Genomic DNA, 15,810 nt, shown 5'->3' on the forward strand with positions numbered 1-15,810 from the left:
TTCTCCAGCCATGCCACTCCCTTGCTTAAAACCCTCTGGCTGACTCTCTGCTGTATCCCAGTTCCCCAGTTCCAGGAAGACTTTTAAAAAAAAAAAGAAAGAAAGAAACAAAACCAGACTGTTGCCCAGCCTACCGTCTAACCCCCATTTATCTGTCCAGCTCTATTTGTGCCCAATGCACAATACATTCCAGAGACCTGACTTCTTACTATTATCAGTAATTGCCTTTGTATATAATTCCGTGCTGTCCAAATGTCTCTTCCTACATGCCAAAAATGTCCTTTCAACCCACTCTCCCATCATCCTATTGGCAAAACCTTCCTCTTCTTTCCCGTAAGTCCCAGCTCCCACTCTTCCTCCTCTGAGGAGCCCTCCTAAATGGGGGTTGACTGTGCTGCTGACTGTATCACAAGCCCCTCCCGGGAGCACTATGTCCCTCAGCCTTCTCCACCTGACCATGGAGCCTCTATAACAGTATTGTCTTCATCGATACCTGCAAAGTGTCTGTAATGGAGGCCAGGGTGTTCTAGATCACCTTGAAACATCTGCTGGATGAATGAGTGGGAAGGATGTAGGGGATGGATGAAGAGTTTCCCTCTGCCTCTGCAGTCATGAGATTCTCTGAAATCTGTGAAGAATTCCAGCTGAGTATGGAAGCACACACCTGTCATGACACTGCTCTGAACGATCAGACGTGAGAATAGTGAGTTTGAGATCTTAGGCTACGTTGAAAGACGCTTCCAACAAAACCAAAAGGGAGAGGGAGAGGGAGAGGGAGAGGGAGAGGGAGAGGGAGGGGGAGAGGGAGAGGGAGAGGGAGAGGGAGAGGGAGAGGGGGAGGGGGAGGGAGAGGGAGAGGGAGAGGGAGAGGGAGAGGGGGAGGGGGAGGGAGAGGGAGAGGGAGAGGGAGAGGGAGAGGGAGAGGGGGAGGGAGAGGGAGAGGGGGAGGGGGAGGGGGAGGGAGAGGGAGAGGGAGAGGGAGAGGGAGAGGGAGAGGGAGAAAGGAATTGCAGATGCCTCCATGTCAGAGTTCAGGTATTTAGATATTCTGATTGCAAAATCCATATATTTAGCTATTCTGATAGTGGGAACAATAAGTTATCATATGGTATACAGTTGACTTTGGTGTCTTTTGAATGGAGTAATTTACTTTTAGAGCTAGGAACCATCCAAGACCACCCTACTCCACTCAGGTAAAAAAGAGATGTGTTAATTAGAACATAGTTAAGTTAGAAGACAGTGAATCTGGAGGCTCATGTTTTGACCCACTGTTTTGTTATTCTGTCAGAGTCAGTGGATCTAGAGACCCTGCATTAGCCCACTGTTCTTTTGTTGTTATACATATATATATATATATGCATATATATATACACATATATACATATATATGTACTTCCATATATATATATATATATATATATATGAGTGTGTGTGTGTGTGTGTGTGTGTGTGTGTATTCCTTCTCTCCTTCAAACTCATGGCTTTTTCCCACCTCAGTTGTTACAACCCGTACATATGTATTTGTATGTACATATGTATCCCTAAATATAACCAGCTAAGTCCTTATAATATGTCTTGTATATTTTTAAGGCTGACTCTTTGGCAATAGACAACCACTTGGTGTGTTCTTCCCTGGTGAAGGTCACCTCTCCTATTCCCAGCTTTCCTCAGTTGCCTGTGGTTCTTTGTGTAAAGTTGAGTTCTTGTGGACTTGCCTTTATGCAGTTTGGCCTGTTCATTGATGTCCTCGTTGTTCAGCTCATGTTGGTTAGACTTTTCAGGTAGCTTCTGATGTTTCTAGGAGATACAGTCTCAGTGCAAACTCCCTTATCCTCTGTCTCTCCCAATCTTTCCACACCACCTCCTCCTCATTGTTCCCTAAGCTTTAAATTTCTGAGTGTTTTATAGATTTATCCACTGGGACTGGGCATCACAACTCTGCCAATTGATTATTTGTGATTTTCTGCAAAGAACCATTTCCTTGATGAGGTGTGAAGACTGCCCTTATCTGTCAGCATAAAGACAAATGTTTGCAGATTGTTGTTAGGAATTGTGCTGGTTGAGCAAATCAGTGGCCATAGCTTTTCCTACAATAGCCATGATTTCACCAGTACTGATTAGTTAGGTAGTTTCCAGCTCTGGGCATGGTATCCCTCTTGTTGAATTGGTCTTAAGTCCAATTAGAGAGAAGTTGGTTACCACCTACATATATGTGCCATTACTGCTCTCATAGGGTTTACATGCCAAGCTTGTGGTCGATGAAGTACATATATGTCAAAAGTGGGTAGGGCTGTTGGTTGCGTCCCTCCTTTCGGAAGGTGACTTCTGATACCGTGAGGTATCAGGGAGGGGGCATCCAGGTACTTCCAGCTCATGGACCTCTTGGTCCTGTTTCCACAGTACATGATGTCTTTAACAATAGAGGATTACCTTCCATTACCTTCCCCCTCTAGGGAGTAACCAAGGCCAATAGCAATTGCTGTATGTCTTGGGTGTCTCTTAGACATCCCTGGCCAACAACCCAAAAGAAGGTATCTCATGTGTGGTTTTGGGATTTTTGTTAGATGGTCTTTCACTCTTGGAGAGAACACATCAACTCAAATGAGAAGCATTCATTACTACTATATATGAACATGTACAAGTATAGTACTACAAGTGTGCTTAGGGGAATGTTTGATTATATGAACAGTGGAAATAGAAGTATGAAGAGAAATGTATAGAAAACAATATTTGACGCTGAAATATATTCAAATTTTTAAATTTTCATTATGTCATTTTATACACACTAATTTTTGCATGTATGTTGATTTTGTATGTGGATCCGTGTTCATGTGTGTATGAACATGTGTGTCCACAAATATGCATGTGAAGGCAGATGTCAATGCCAAACACCTTCCTCTGTTGTCTTCCACCTTATCTTTTAGATAAGATCTCTTAATGGATGCAGCACTCACTAATCCTGCCAAACTAGTCAGTCAGCAAGCCTTGGAAATCCTCCTGTCTCTGCTGCCCCAGGGTTAGGATTACAAATACATTTCTCAGATCACTACATGGGCTTTGAGAATCTGAACTCAGATTATTATGTTTGAGTGGCAAGCACTTTACTGACTGAGACACCCCTTCAGTACCTGAATCTGCTAATTAAAAAGAAACATGTCATTAAAAGCTATAAAGCTGGATTCCCACATGCTTCTGAAGGCACCACAGATCATAGCAACCTTTTGGGAAATAAACATGGAAAGTCTGAGCAGGAAGCACAATGTTCGTGCTACTTTGACAAAGCAGCAGCACGAAAAACTGTTTGTAAAAGAATATTTATGAGGACCACCTCAATCTGCAATGAGATGAGAGGACATATAAAAGCAGGAGAATATTTTTCAGTCGTTAAACATCGTAACTATGCAACCTACGTGGAGATGTGGAAAGGACATAATATGAAATGGATCTCACAGAAATCAGAATAGTGTGTGTGTGTGTGTGTGTGTGTGTGTGTGTGTGTGTGTGTTTGTGTGTGTGTGTTTGTGTGTGATGTAGCAACTTTATAAAAACTTACTCTAAGCAGGCATTGAACAGCAAGCTTTTTAAAAGTTATGATAGGCAACTTAGAGAATAACAAGTTTTAAGGAGGCTTAAGGATTTGGAGGGAACATGGCAGCAAGCAGTCAGGCACAGGGCCAGAACATTGCTAAGAGCTTGCATGAGAGAGAGACAGTCAAGAGACAGACAGAGAGAGACACAGAAACAGAGACACGGAGACAGAAAGACAGAGAAAGAACACTAAGAATGGCAAGGGTTTTTAAGATCTCAAATCCCACCCCAGTGACACACCTCCTCCTCCAATAAGGCCACACCTTCTAGTTTTCCCCCAAACAGTCCCATCAACTGAAAATTAAGAATTCAAGCTTATGACCCTATGAGGGCCATTTTCATTCAAACCATCACAGACCCCAAAACTCAAACAGCAAGGTTGCAGGTAACTAAACTGTTCTTAGTTGAATCTGGAGGCTTTAGGTCCTGGGAACTTATGTGACCTTACTTGCAGTTATTCTCAGAGAAATAACAGCCTTAGAAGCAGAAAAGATTCTAAGATGCTCAGTGCCCGGGGCTCTGGTCACTAAAGACAGAAGAATATCACTTCCAAGTATTGTGACAAGCAGAAATGTTCCCATGTTCCCAAATATCCTTTAGGATAGGAGGAGGCCTCCTCCATTAGAGACATATTAGGCCATCAATACTTGTCCACCCCTAAATATTTATAGAGTACCTTCCCTATGCCAGGCATTTTGCTGGCACAAGAGACATTTTGTGGGGAGGACTGACATTTAAAGTGGTGTTATAAAGGGTGACAAATGCTGCACCAGTCCAATATGCTGTGATGACTGAGAGGGGAAAGGCATCTACTGTCTAGAGTGTCCTGGCCAACAATGGTGACCTGTCATCAGAAAGTCACTCCAAAGAGATCCAGCATTGACTTTCAGGATGCTCATCCTGTCCCACCCCACATTTTCAGCATGCTCTCATTTAGTGCCTTGGACCTCCAGGAAAGATGGATGTCACACAGTATCAGCCCCGCCTACGTCATAGAAAAGCACTAAGGTGTTCTTTCACTTTAAGAAATGTAGCAGAAATTTGCATTTGGGTCTAATTTGTGTTCTGGGCTTGAGGATCAGTTATGTCTGGAGACATCCAATGGCCTGGTAAGGGTAGGCTTTCTACCAACATCTATTACTAAGTTGGTTTAAGTTGAAGCCATGAGGAGAGAAAGGTTGTTTGCGGGGTCCAATGAGACTGTTGTTATTTGGGGCTCTGGGAAACAGAAGAGCTCAAACATTATTCTCTGGAATCCAAGTAACAGTGAAACCCCAAATCAGGGACCCAGGAAGAAAGGATGGAGCGGGAAATATTCTGTCCACCTCTGCCACCCTCTACCTCCTGAACTGTTCTGTTCCCTAAAGCACTGACAGGGTCCTTACCAGCAGTGGTAAAGTGAGGAGAGGCCTACCTTTGAATGGTTTCAGGGTAGGGAATCTGATCCACACGGCTTGCAGCAAAAGTTAAAGAGGTGAACGTGCAGTGGGGACACCTGAGGAAACCCCAGCCTTCTGTTGGTAGTACAGACCCCTGAAACATGATTTTTATTCCCGCGGCCTTGTTTATATCCAAACCAGGAATTTTATTCACCTCAATATGAATTCATGTCAGTATGGCATTAGTAGAGACTACGCTGTCTGGAGGCCAGCTCCCAGCATGCATTGCCTCGCCCTCCCACCCCAAGGCTCGAGATTGACTGTGGCAGGAAGGCATTAACACAGAATCCCACTGCCATGGAAACCTGAGTTTAAGATGGCCTGGCTTTCAGTGGACAAAGGCAGGCAAGAGCAGTTTCCTCAAAACCACTTTATTTTTAGAAAAGCGCAGAGTTTACTGAATGTTCTGGAACCTGGAAATGTGACTATATTTGATTCTTTTCATTTCTGCAAGGCTCATGAGCCCTATGACTCTGACTCAGCCCCGCCTGTGGTACCAGCATGCAGTGGGCGTGGACTCTTCCCTCCTGATGCCTTCCCAGCTTGGAAGAGCAAGTGCTACAAAGGTAGGCCCTGTCGCTGGTTAGAAGACGGATAAAGTTCCTGACCCCTCCTAGTAATGTGCTTTTCCTGGAACAGCCCATATGGTAACATAGCAGGCCCCATCTCACGTATGCTTCATACAATGCAACCTTGGTCCTGTACCACCGAAGCAATGGATGTATGTCTATCCCTTTGAGACTGTGTGCAAGTTTGTGATGGCCTTACATACAAAGTACGAGGTAGAGAAGGGACACCCGATGACTTCTAAGCCTGGGGTATCAAGTATCCTGCTATTCTATCTTAGGGTCTCCGAATGCTAGTTCTGAGACTCTTGTTCTAGTGTTCCCAGCTAAGGAGAGGGAGGCTCCCAGGCCCAGCCCATATGACCCTCTCTGAGTTGGTATTCCTACAGGGATTCCCTCCCAAGGTTTCTTTCTGCTGCTGGCAGACCACAATGTCTGTCTAGAAGGTCCACTGTGCTCATTTCCCCCACGCCCCCAAAACCCCATAAAGTAGGGCTAGTTGCTTTCCAAACCCTCCTGCTCTTTACTTTGGATATTGTCATCACACACACACACACACACACACACACACACACACACACACACTGATTCATTGATTTTGTTAATGAATTATGGCTTTTCTTAGAAGACAACTGCAGAATTTTAGAACTGTACCACGATTTTGGTGTCCATATTCTGGGTGAGTGGCTTTCTAAATTATTACAGCCCTAAAAAGGGCCTTTTTTTCTAAGCACACCATACAAAATGGTCCCCCCTGTGGCCTGATGGGTTACACTGCAGGGAGATGGACAGAAGAGTTGGGAGTCTGACTGAGCATCCCAGGGGCCTCCTTCCTCCTAATTTAATGTGGTCCTGAAAACGATGTGCCTTGTCTCAGGTTCATTTAAAACAAAGGCCTCTTCTCAGTAATTTCCTCAATTTTAAGTTAGGAGAGTGAGCTGAGAACGGGCACCGGCTACTGTTACACTAATTTCACGTATTCTCACCTCATTTCAAAACCACGTTCTCCTCCGGGCTGCATTCCCAGCAGCCATTTTCTTCGGCAACCTGTAGGCTTCCTGCCGAGAGAGGACAATGGGCGAGTTAAGTGAGCTCGGTGATTTACAAGGCTTTCTTCTTTCTTGCTCTAATTTACAGGAAAATCATCCTTGCATGGGAAGACAAGCCAAAGCCACACATCACGGAAGGATTCCGAGTGATGGAAAAGAAAATGGAAAAATGGGATAGAGTTTATATTCGTAATACCAAATAGATCTGAGAGTCATTTCTCACTCATGCCTCCGATATTAGTATAAATGCCCTTTTGTAACTAAAAAAAAATTTTTTTGCCTCGAGTTCAAGACAATACTTTCTTTTCATTCTTTTGCAAAAATTAATTCGTATCTGTTTCAGTTAGGATTATGTTCTGCTACATAAAATAGAAAATCCAAAAGAAAAGAAAAACCTCTGTTGAGAGGTTTAAAGCCACACCGGTCGGATCTATTCTTTCATGTAAAAGACATCCGGAAATGAGCAGTCCGGGGTGGGGAGGGCAGCTCTACAAAGACTCCAGGAACCAGGACGGCTCACATCTTTTCTGTTTTACCATTCTTAGCACATAGCCTCCAGCCTCACGTTGGCTACTGGGGTTCTAGCATCTTGTCTGGGGGTCCCGGCAACCAGAAGAGAAAAAGGCAAAGAAAACCACATAGCATCCCGTTGAGGCAGCCGCCCTGAAGCATGCTCCCTGAAACCCTTCTGGAAAGTACTGCACGGCCACTACCTGGTCACCTGATGAGGCTACAGAGGAACCAAACAAAGATGCAGGTACCAAAGGCCAAGCCTCTCTATGGTTGGGTTGAGAGTGGTGAACAATAATTCTCAACCTTCCTAATGCTGCCACCCTGTCACACAGTCCCTCACGTGGTGGTGACCCAACCATAAAATTACATTGTTACTACTTCATAACTGTAAACTTGCTACTGTGATGAATTAAATGGAAATATCTGATATGCAAGCCTGAAGGGGTGACCCCCAGGTTGAAAATCACTTGTTTAATAGGTGAAAGTCTCACCCTCAGCCTCTCCAATGGGTGGGTTATACTGGGATTAGTTCACACAGTGGGCTGTTATCGAGCAACCCTGGACACTATGCAATCTTCCGTTTATTGTTATATGATTATCCTTCCTCCTCCTCCTCCTCTTCCTCCTCCTCCTCCTCCTCTCCTCCTCCTCCTCCTCTTCCTCCTCCTCTCCTCTTCCTCCTCCTCTTCCTCCTCCTCCTCCTCTTTCCTCTTTGAATCTTTTCCATCTACCACAAGATGTCATCCACTATGCTGTGGCCCCACAGGATGGCTTCACAGGAAGTTAGCAGATAGGGCCAACTGATCTTGGATTTTTATCCTATGTAACTATAAACCTAACAAGTCTCTTTTCTTTATAAAGTACTCCACCTCCAACACAAATGGACAAAGCAACTTCATATATTTCATAGAGGTTTGTTCTTTCTCCTATTTCCTCCAGAGCTGATCGACATCACATAATATAAGATCTACCTAAAACTCTCACCTATTGTTCTGAGTTTTCACAAATGCTGCTCTTGTTTTTTAACTTGAGATATAAACTCCTTGGGTCATTATTATACTGCTTTTACTGAATCTTTCACAATTCTTGGTATGGGTCTGTAGCCCATTGCCAGATTCCAAAGTGATAAAAGGAGAATATATATTAGCAATTGCCAGTCAAGTACTTTAAATGCCCCTGAAAGTGTCATGAGTTAAAGGCATATGCCCCAGCTGATGAGTCTATGGCAGCTGGTGGAACCTTTAAATAAAGTAAATGAGGAAGAACCCTTGAGGGGGACATTGGGACCTCCCACCCACTCTTGAAGGGTTCTCAGCTCCTCTTCCTCTCCCTCTGTTTCCCAGTCACTTGCAGTGGAGCATATGTTTGACAAAACAAGACCTAACAAGAGTCGAGCATATGAAGAACTTAGCGTTTTAGCAAACCGCTCCACCTGCTCACAGAACATGGGACACTAGAAGGGAACAGTAATTGAGCTTCAAATCAGTGCAGACCATAGAGCTGGAAGGAGCTGAAAGAGGGACTTCTGAGAGCTGAGATCAATGTTTCATAGAACAAAATAGAACCTGTGATGGGTATTGGAAAATGTGATGTGCCAGGATGATAGATGATTTTATATGTTCGGGGAAAACATGGGGTGCCTAGATATTTGGTAAAGTATTATTCTGGGTGTACCCACAAGGTCGTTGCTACATGCCATTAGCATCAGCATTGGCCTAGGGAAGGTTGGCTTCCTTCTGGAGTATAAGGATGCCCCATTGGAGAAATGGAGAGAAGAGGAAAGCAGAAGAGTCCTGTTTCCAAGATTGTCCTGGTCTTCGGCCCTGAAACATGCTAGCAGCTTTTTTGACTTTCCAACCTGCCACCTTTGGCTCTGGGGACATCTGATCTTCCATAACTGTGCCAGCTAGTTAATTCCCTGTGGTACATTTTTTTTCCATAACTACCCTCCATCTTTCCATCTCTCTGTCTGCTATCAGTTCCTTTCCTCTAGAAAAATCTGACTAATACAATAAGTAGAAAAGAGAAATTTTGGCACACTGAGCATCTTCTAAGCCCATGGTCCAGGATAAGCACAGGGATGGAGAGGAGAGGTAGGTCACCATTTCTGACCGAACTCGTGGGCTACTAAGAGACAAGGGAGGATACAACCCAGGATGCCAGCCGGTAGCCAGCTACTCTATGCAGAAGGATGCATAGAATTCTAGAGACACAGTGAGGAATCCCAACTCAGCTGCAGGTGAGGGCAGCTTCATAAGGTTTCTCAAAGGAAAGGTGATCTTGAAGGGAGTCCTTGGACTTTTCAAATCTACCCACATTGTGATGCTTTCCTTCTTTCTTTCTTTCTTTCTTTCTTTCTTTCTTTCTTTCTTTCTTCCTTTCTTACTTTCTTTCTTTCTTTTTTCTTTCTTTCTTCCTTCCTTTCTTTCGAATTATTTATTTAATGTATATGAGTACACTGTAGCTGTTTTCAGACACACCAGAAGAGGGCATTGAATCCCATTATAGATGGTTGTGAGCCACCATGTGGTTTCTGGGAATTGAACTCAAGACCTGTGGAAGAGCAGTCAGTGCTCTTAACTCCTGAGCCATCTCTCCCGCTCGAGTTCCTGGATTTTATTCTTCTTGCTTTTGTTGAAGAGACCTGTATGTTTTAAAGCTAAGAAGAAAGTACCAATCATAGAGACATCAAAATTACTAGAGAAAGGGAGGGTGACTGATAAAAACCGAAGGCAGGAAAAGTAGCTTGATGCACATGGAAAGATTTCAGCCTCTGTTCTGAACAAGGATAAGACCCTGGGGCCAAAGCCCATAGCTAACCAGGACCCTCCAGGACCCTCTGTTCACCAGTTCTAGATGCCAAGCTTAGGAATGCAGGCTCAAAATAAGAATTAACTTTCTCAAGGATCAAGGATGCTGGCTGTGTCATCAGTCTCTACACCATGTTCTACCAGCATCTGATCCCGACCTTGAAGAAATTCTTCTGACAGCAGGTTCAGGTGAGACACCACAGGAACCTACCTGGTCCCCACTTTTTCCTCCCTCTTTCCAATAGCATCCCACAGCCACTGTCCACTTGGTGTCCAACTCTTTTCATCACTCCTCATACAGCTCATTGATTCTGAAGTCTCACAGAGCTAGAGGACATCCTTCTACCATCTTAAGTGTGAGCCTGTTCTGCCAAGTATTTGTCACCCCCATGCTGAGTGAGACAAGCCCTTCTAGGTCCCAAAGATCCTGAACACAGCCAGCCACCTAGAATCTTAACCTCCCAAATGAAACACCCATGAATGGAGCATACAGGTGTCCCGTGCATTAGAAAGCCTCAGAGTATTCATTCATAGAAGATCCTCATGGCTGTTGGCCGGTCCTATATTCTACATTCTGCATCAGGCACTATATAAAACATAGATGCTAAGAAGGGCCATGAAGGACTTAAGTGTATTCGAAGGACACATTTCAGACTGAGGAGCTTTGATTGGTATGATTTATAATAAATGCAATAAGAGCACCATTTATCCCCAATTCTCCAGTAAGATTATTAACTTTTTCTTTCAAAGATAAACTTGATTGCATTACTTATTTATACTATGTACATTGCATTAGATGTAAAAAAATGCATTGGGGTAAAAATATCATATACAGCTTTTTTTTTAATTAGTACTTTTTATCCACTGCTGATAAGAGCTTAAATTATTGAGAAGAAAGGCTCTTGATACACAGTTCGTCTTAGGTCTTGGTATTGGTTGTTTCCCATTGCACATTTTGACAGACAATCTAGAAACAGTATCTCTGCTCACTTTCAGATCCCCCTTTTTGGACGATAGCTCGAGCTCTTTTGTGTTGGGATCTACGACACATCAGGAGAAGCAGAATAGAAGGGACATGGAGCTGCGTATGTTTAAGTTTAAAGTTTGACAAGTATGTGTTTGGCAAGCTATGGATGCACAATTAGGAAGCAATTGTCATTGCACTTTTCACAAATGTAAATAGAGATGATGAATAAATTTACCAAAGTCAAGAGCTACTACTATGCTAAACATTTTATTGTGTTATCTCATTCTGTCTTGATAACGATTCTCTGAAATATTCATGTTTTTCCCCCACTTTACAGATGAACGAATTGAGACCGAGATGAAAACTCAAGAGCCCAAAATTTAAAAAGAAATTAAAGGTTCACCCTATGCACTCGATTGTAAAGGCTCCCTCTGAACCATCACCCCAAACTGCCGCCATGTAGAACCCTAATTCTAGGCCTTGGAATTTTACCCATAGGGGAGGAGTGTGTGTTAGTCTTATGTAACAGTTTTCCTCTTTTCCGGCTCTATTTCCTTTTGTTGTTATTTTTGCTGGTGTTTTCCTATACTTTTTGAAAATTGAAAACATTCTTTTTAATTAGCAGATAACGGTTATACATATTTATAACCTTGTCTTCTAGCATTTTGATGTGTATGACTCCATAGCTGGAAAGCACACAGGCCTGCCCCCCCCCCATCCACTCTAGCTCACTGAAAAGACACTGCTGTCAGTGAGTGGGCTAGTAGTTCCATTTAATTGATGCTTCTTAACAAAACCCTTTAAAGTGGACATACTAAGTACAATGGCTTGTCCCTTTACCTTTTACAACCAACGTGTTATCCACACAGCATTATCATCTGACAGCCCATGAGGAAATGGGGTGCAGAGACTTGAAGAATGAGTGCAGAGCTGCAATCATAGGCACAGAGGGGGCTGGCAATGAGCGCGTAGGTTGTGTTGTCTAAAATATTGTTGTGTTTTCCCTCAAATCAATATAAGGGTACTCATGGCATGCTTACAACATGACCAACTTGGGAGTCTTGCAGGGAAGTTCAGCAGTTTTAGAATAATGAAATAGGCTTCACTTTGGTTGTGTATCCCCTCCCAGCCTTCCCATGCACATCTAGGCCCTCTCAGCCCTTCCCTTGGTGTTCTTGGATATGTGTGTATTGGGAGCAGAAGAATAAAGTAAGTACACCCTCAAACGGTATGAAACATAACCTCACAGAGCTGCTCTGGAATCAGAATCATCTATTTAGCACCTTCCTGGAACCCTTCACCCCTGCTCTAGCTATATCCTTTCCATTCAAGCCATGTCAGAGCGCCTGACCCTGCATAAAACACATTCAGACTTGGGCTCTCCTTCACTGCCTGAGAAACAGTGACTCCTCTCTCAAGGCCCAGCACCATTGTTGACCTCTGTAGTGTTGGTCAATGCAGTTAGATCTGGTATCAACTAATAAATGTATCTTTGAGTGAGTCTGTGACTTTATTTCTTGGAAGGATTAATGGAACTTGGAAGGTCTTTTGCAGAATAAATCATGCCTTCTAACAGGAACTAGGACATAAGTTCTGAAGGGAAGCCCTGCTGTGTTTTGCCTGCCCTTGCAGGTGAGTTACATCGAGTCTACCAATTCCACTGCCAAATCCTCTGCCGAGAGAGGACTGCAGATTCTTCAGCCTTCCAATGTGAAGACCAGGAATTCTTCAGACTTTCAGCACCAGATTAGGACTGATGGACTATCCAGCCTTGTGGACTGAGCTTCTGTGTTCTCAGCCTCTTGGGCATGCATACTCTCCTTTCAGACTGCCCATCTGGTATCATCTAAGCTAATTTAGAAATCTTTTAATATGTATTCTTTCTATCTGTTCTGTTCCTCTGAAGAACTCAGACTAGTATAACTTTTCTACAAAGGTACCCCAACTTCTATCCATTAACAATGTTTATTCAACTTTTTGTGACAAACTACTCAAGCATAATCATATACTTATGTAATTTTCTTCCTACTATGATGACTGGCTTTTCAAGAACAGCAGCCACTCCACTCATTTAATACCTACCATGTAGCTTCATGTATCTAGCAAATTTGTAGACTCTATCCGAAGTGAGTTTTGTTACTTCATTTTAGCTAAACATGTTGTCAAGCACACAGCAGGACATTTATCAAACCTATGTGTATATAGTAGCACTTGGTCACACCAGCCCTGCCAGGTGGATTACATCATCATCCTCACACTACAAATGAAGAAACTGGACTCAGGTGAAAGGACTTCCCTAGAACGGAGGGTAAGTAGGAAAAGCAAAGCCAAGGTCTGTGTCCTTGGCGAGTCTGCTGCCGTGACCCTCGGTTGTTAGTTAAGTATATAGCAAATGATGAACAAACTAGAGATTCTCACAGAATTAGAGGTTACTTCAACCCCACTATACAGGCAAGTGAAGGAGAACTGACTAGTAAGAGAGCCTAGATTTCACATTCAGCCACATGCAAAACTGTGTTCATTTTCTTCCTCATTGAAAGTTCTGCCGCACCCTCCCAATTCTACTGTCTCTCACAGAGGTTTTGAAAGGAATTGTCTGCATGACCTCGCCATAATTCATGATGGCACTGTTCTTATTAATCATCCATTTTGAAGACTATAGGCTACTTTTATAAAAGGCACAGGGAGATTCAGAACTTTGGACAGATTTAGTTTCTTCCTGGTAGTCTTAAAGGTGATGGTGTAAGGAGAGGTTAAACTCTGGCCTTCTCAAGAAGAATGGCAGGTAAGCAAACCCAGGAAATCTCCCAAGTTTCTTCATGAACTGAGCACAAAGATTGGGGCCATTCTCTTACTTATTAATCATAGAAAAGCAAGCTGTGTCAGTACATGCCTAGGTCCTGCACTCTGTACTCTAGGAGCGTCAGTACTCAGGAGGCTGATGCAGAAGGAATACAAGGCAAGCCTGGGCTATAGAACAAGACCTAATCCAAAAATGTATAGATAGATGATAGATGATAGATAGATAGATAGATAGATAGATAGATAGATAGAAAGTAGATTGATTGATAGGTAGAGATATGGCATAGATGATAAAATAAATAATCAAGAATTTATCTTTGAATTGATTGTGCAGGTATACTAAGGACTTCTGCAAAGTAGAATGGAAGGGTGATAGACTCGATATTTCTTTCCTTTTCAAATCCATTAGAGCATCCTACTGCAGTCTCTACCCTAGACAAGCAATGTCCTCAGCCCCTCAAACATGGTTTTATCATCTATGACAGAAACAAAGTTGAGCCTTCCTCAAATCTGCTAGACTCATGTAGCCCACAGATTATGATGATATATATGTTATTATTATTAATGTATTATTATTGCTGTTACTGAAATAGAGATAGACACAAAGTTCTGGACTGCATCAAGGCAACGATAAATTCTCACGGAATAAATGGAATCTGACCAAAGGAAATGAGCTCACAAGTTCTCATAAGCCTTTGCTGGAGCCTAGAAGAATCACACCATTGCGTGGAGAAGTAAGAACACTGAAAGAAACAGATTTTATAAAATGGGACACATCATATGAAATGAACACGTTTTCCATCCATTACTTAATCCCACTGGAATCCTGCAAGGCTGCCAACACTGACCCATTGAACGGTTGAAGAAACTGAAGTCCAGCAGTATTAAGTGATTTGTCCAAGTTCAAAAACGTCCTAATTGCCAGTGTGAGGACTTAAAACTAGACCTCGTCTGGCCTCGGCTTTTCCGTTTTTACCATGCTGTCTTTAAAAACAAATCCTATAAAAAGGCAAATGAGTGATTGATGTTGTTCTTCCTAGAGGACATGAAAGGAATGTGCTAACAGCACAGTCATGTTCCATAAGAAAATCTTTTAATTACAACCCAAAGCGCAGCACCACGGTGATAAGCTGATTGTGAGCTCGCTTAAAGTCAAAGCCCTTCACAGTGAGTTCAATGGCCGCACTCCTGCTCTTTTTCTATTAGCAAACAGAGAACCCTAGGAAGGTGTGCTTTATCCAGCTTAGACCAAAATGTTAGTCAGCGAAACATCTATAGGGATGCCAGCAGGAGCCAAGGAAAGAAAGGGGCAGAGCTGGCAACTTATTACAAGTGCAACTTCATTTGGGGAGCTACTATTATTACTGCTCTGGAAAAGAGGTATGTTTCTTTTGAAGACTGTTTTAGGGAGTCTGGACAGAGAGACCAAAGGCTAAAAGAAAAACATTTGCAGGATTGCTGGTTTGAGAGAGTCCATCAAACTTCATGGCTTCAGAACCAAGTTTTTGGCCCCGTTGAAAACTTGTGCTTGATGATCAATCACTTTGCATAAAAACCAAGATGGGACATGGCATTGATTCCCAAAGGTAGGCAGTGTTTCTTTCATTACTTTCAGGGAATTGGCTGCCTTCAACATCGTTAATATCTGATGTGTGTGTGTGTGTGTGTGTGTGTGTGTGTGTGTGTGTGTGTGTAGGTAAGATGTTCTTGATGAGGACCTAGGTTTGGTTCCAAGCACCTACAAAGTAGTTCACAACCATCCATAACTATAGTTCCAGGGCATTCAATGGCCCATTCTGATCTCTGTGGACACCAGGCATCATGTAGCAACACACAGAGATATTAATATTATATAATGTATGTATAATATATGATATATGTAATGTGTAATATATATATGCACATTGTTTCATTTGGACCAAAATACCCTAAGATTTTATTCTTTTAGGGCTCTTCTGAAGTAGGCAATAAAGTTGTAGAACATTAGTTTATTAACCTGTTGCTCCTTGTGCTACATAGTATGCATGTGTGAGTGTGTGTGTGTGTGTGTGTGTGTGTGTGTGTGTGTGTACATGT

At 42.9% G+C, this 15,810-nt stretch overlaps 1 long non-coding RNA gene across 2 annotated transcripts; it reads left to right on the top strand.

Moving 5' to 3' along the window:
- The first annotated feature begins 414 nt into the window (after positions 1 to 414).
- Positions 415 to 11,195, top strand: LOC103691317 (uncharacterized). 2 transcript variants are annotated; one of them, XR_590627.4, is made up of 5 exons: positions 415 to 703; positions 5,482 to 5,593; positions 6,731 to 7,399; positions 10,061 to 10,154; positions 10,962 to 11,195. It is a non-coding gene; the product is annotated as an uncharacterized LOC103691317 (long non-coding RNA). The 2 variants fall into 2 exon arrangements; XR_001836114.3 differs by lacking the exon at positions 10,061 to 10,154.
- The last annotated feature ends 4,615 nt before the right edge of the window (positions 11,196 to 15,810 follow it).

This window comes from Rattus norvegicus, chromosome 1, assembly GCF_036323735.1.
Source record: "Rattus norvegicus strain BN/NHsdMcwi chromosome 1, GRCr8, whole genome shotgun sequence".
Taxonomy (NCBI): domain Eukaryota; kingdom Metazoa; phylum Chordata; class Mammalia; order Rodentia; family Muridae; genus Rattus; species Rattus norvegicus.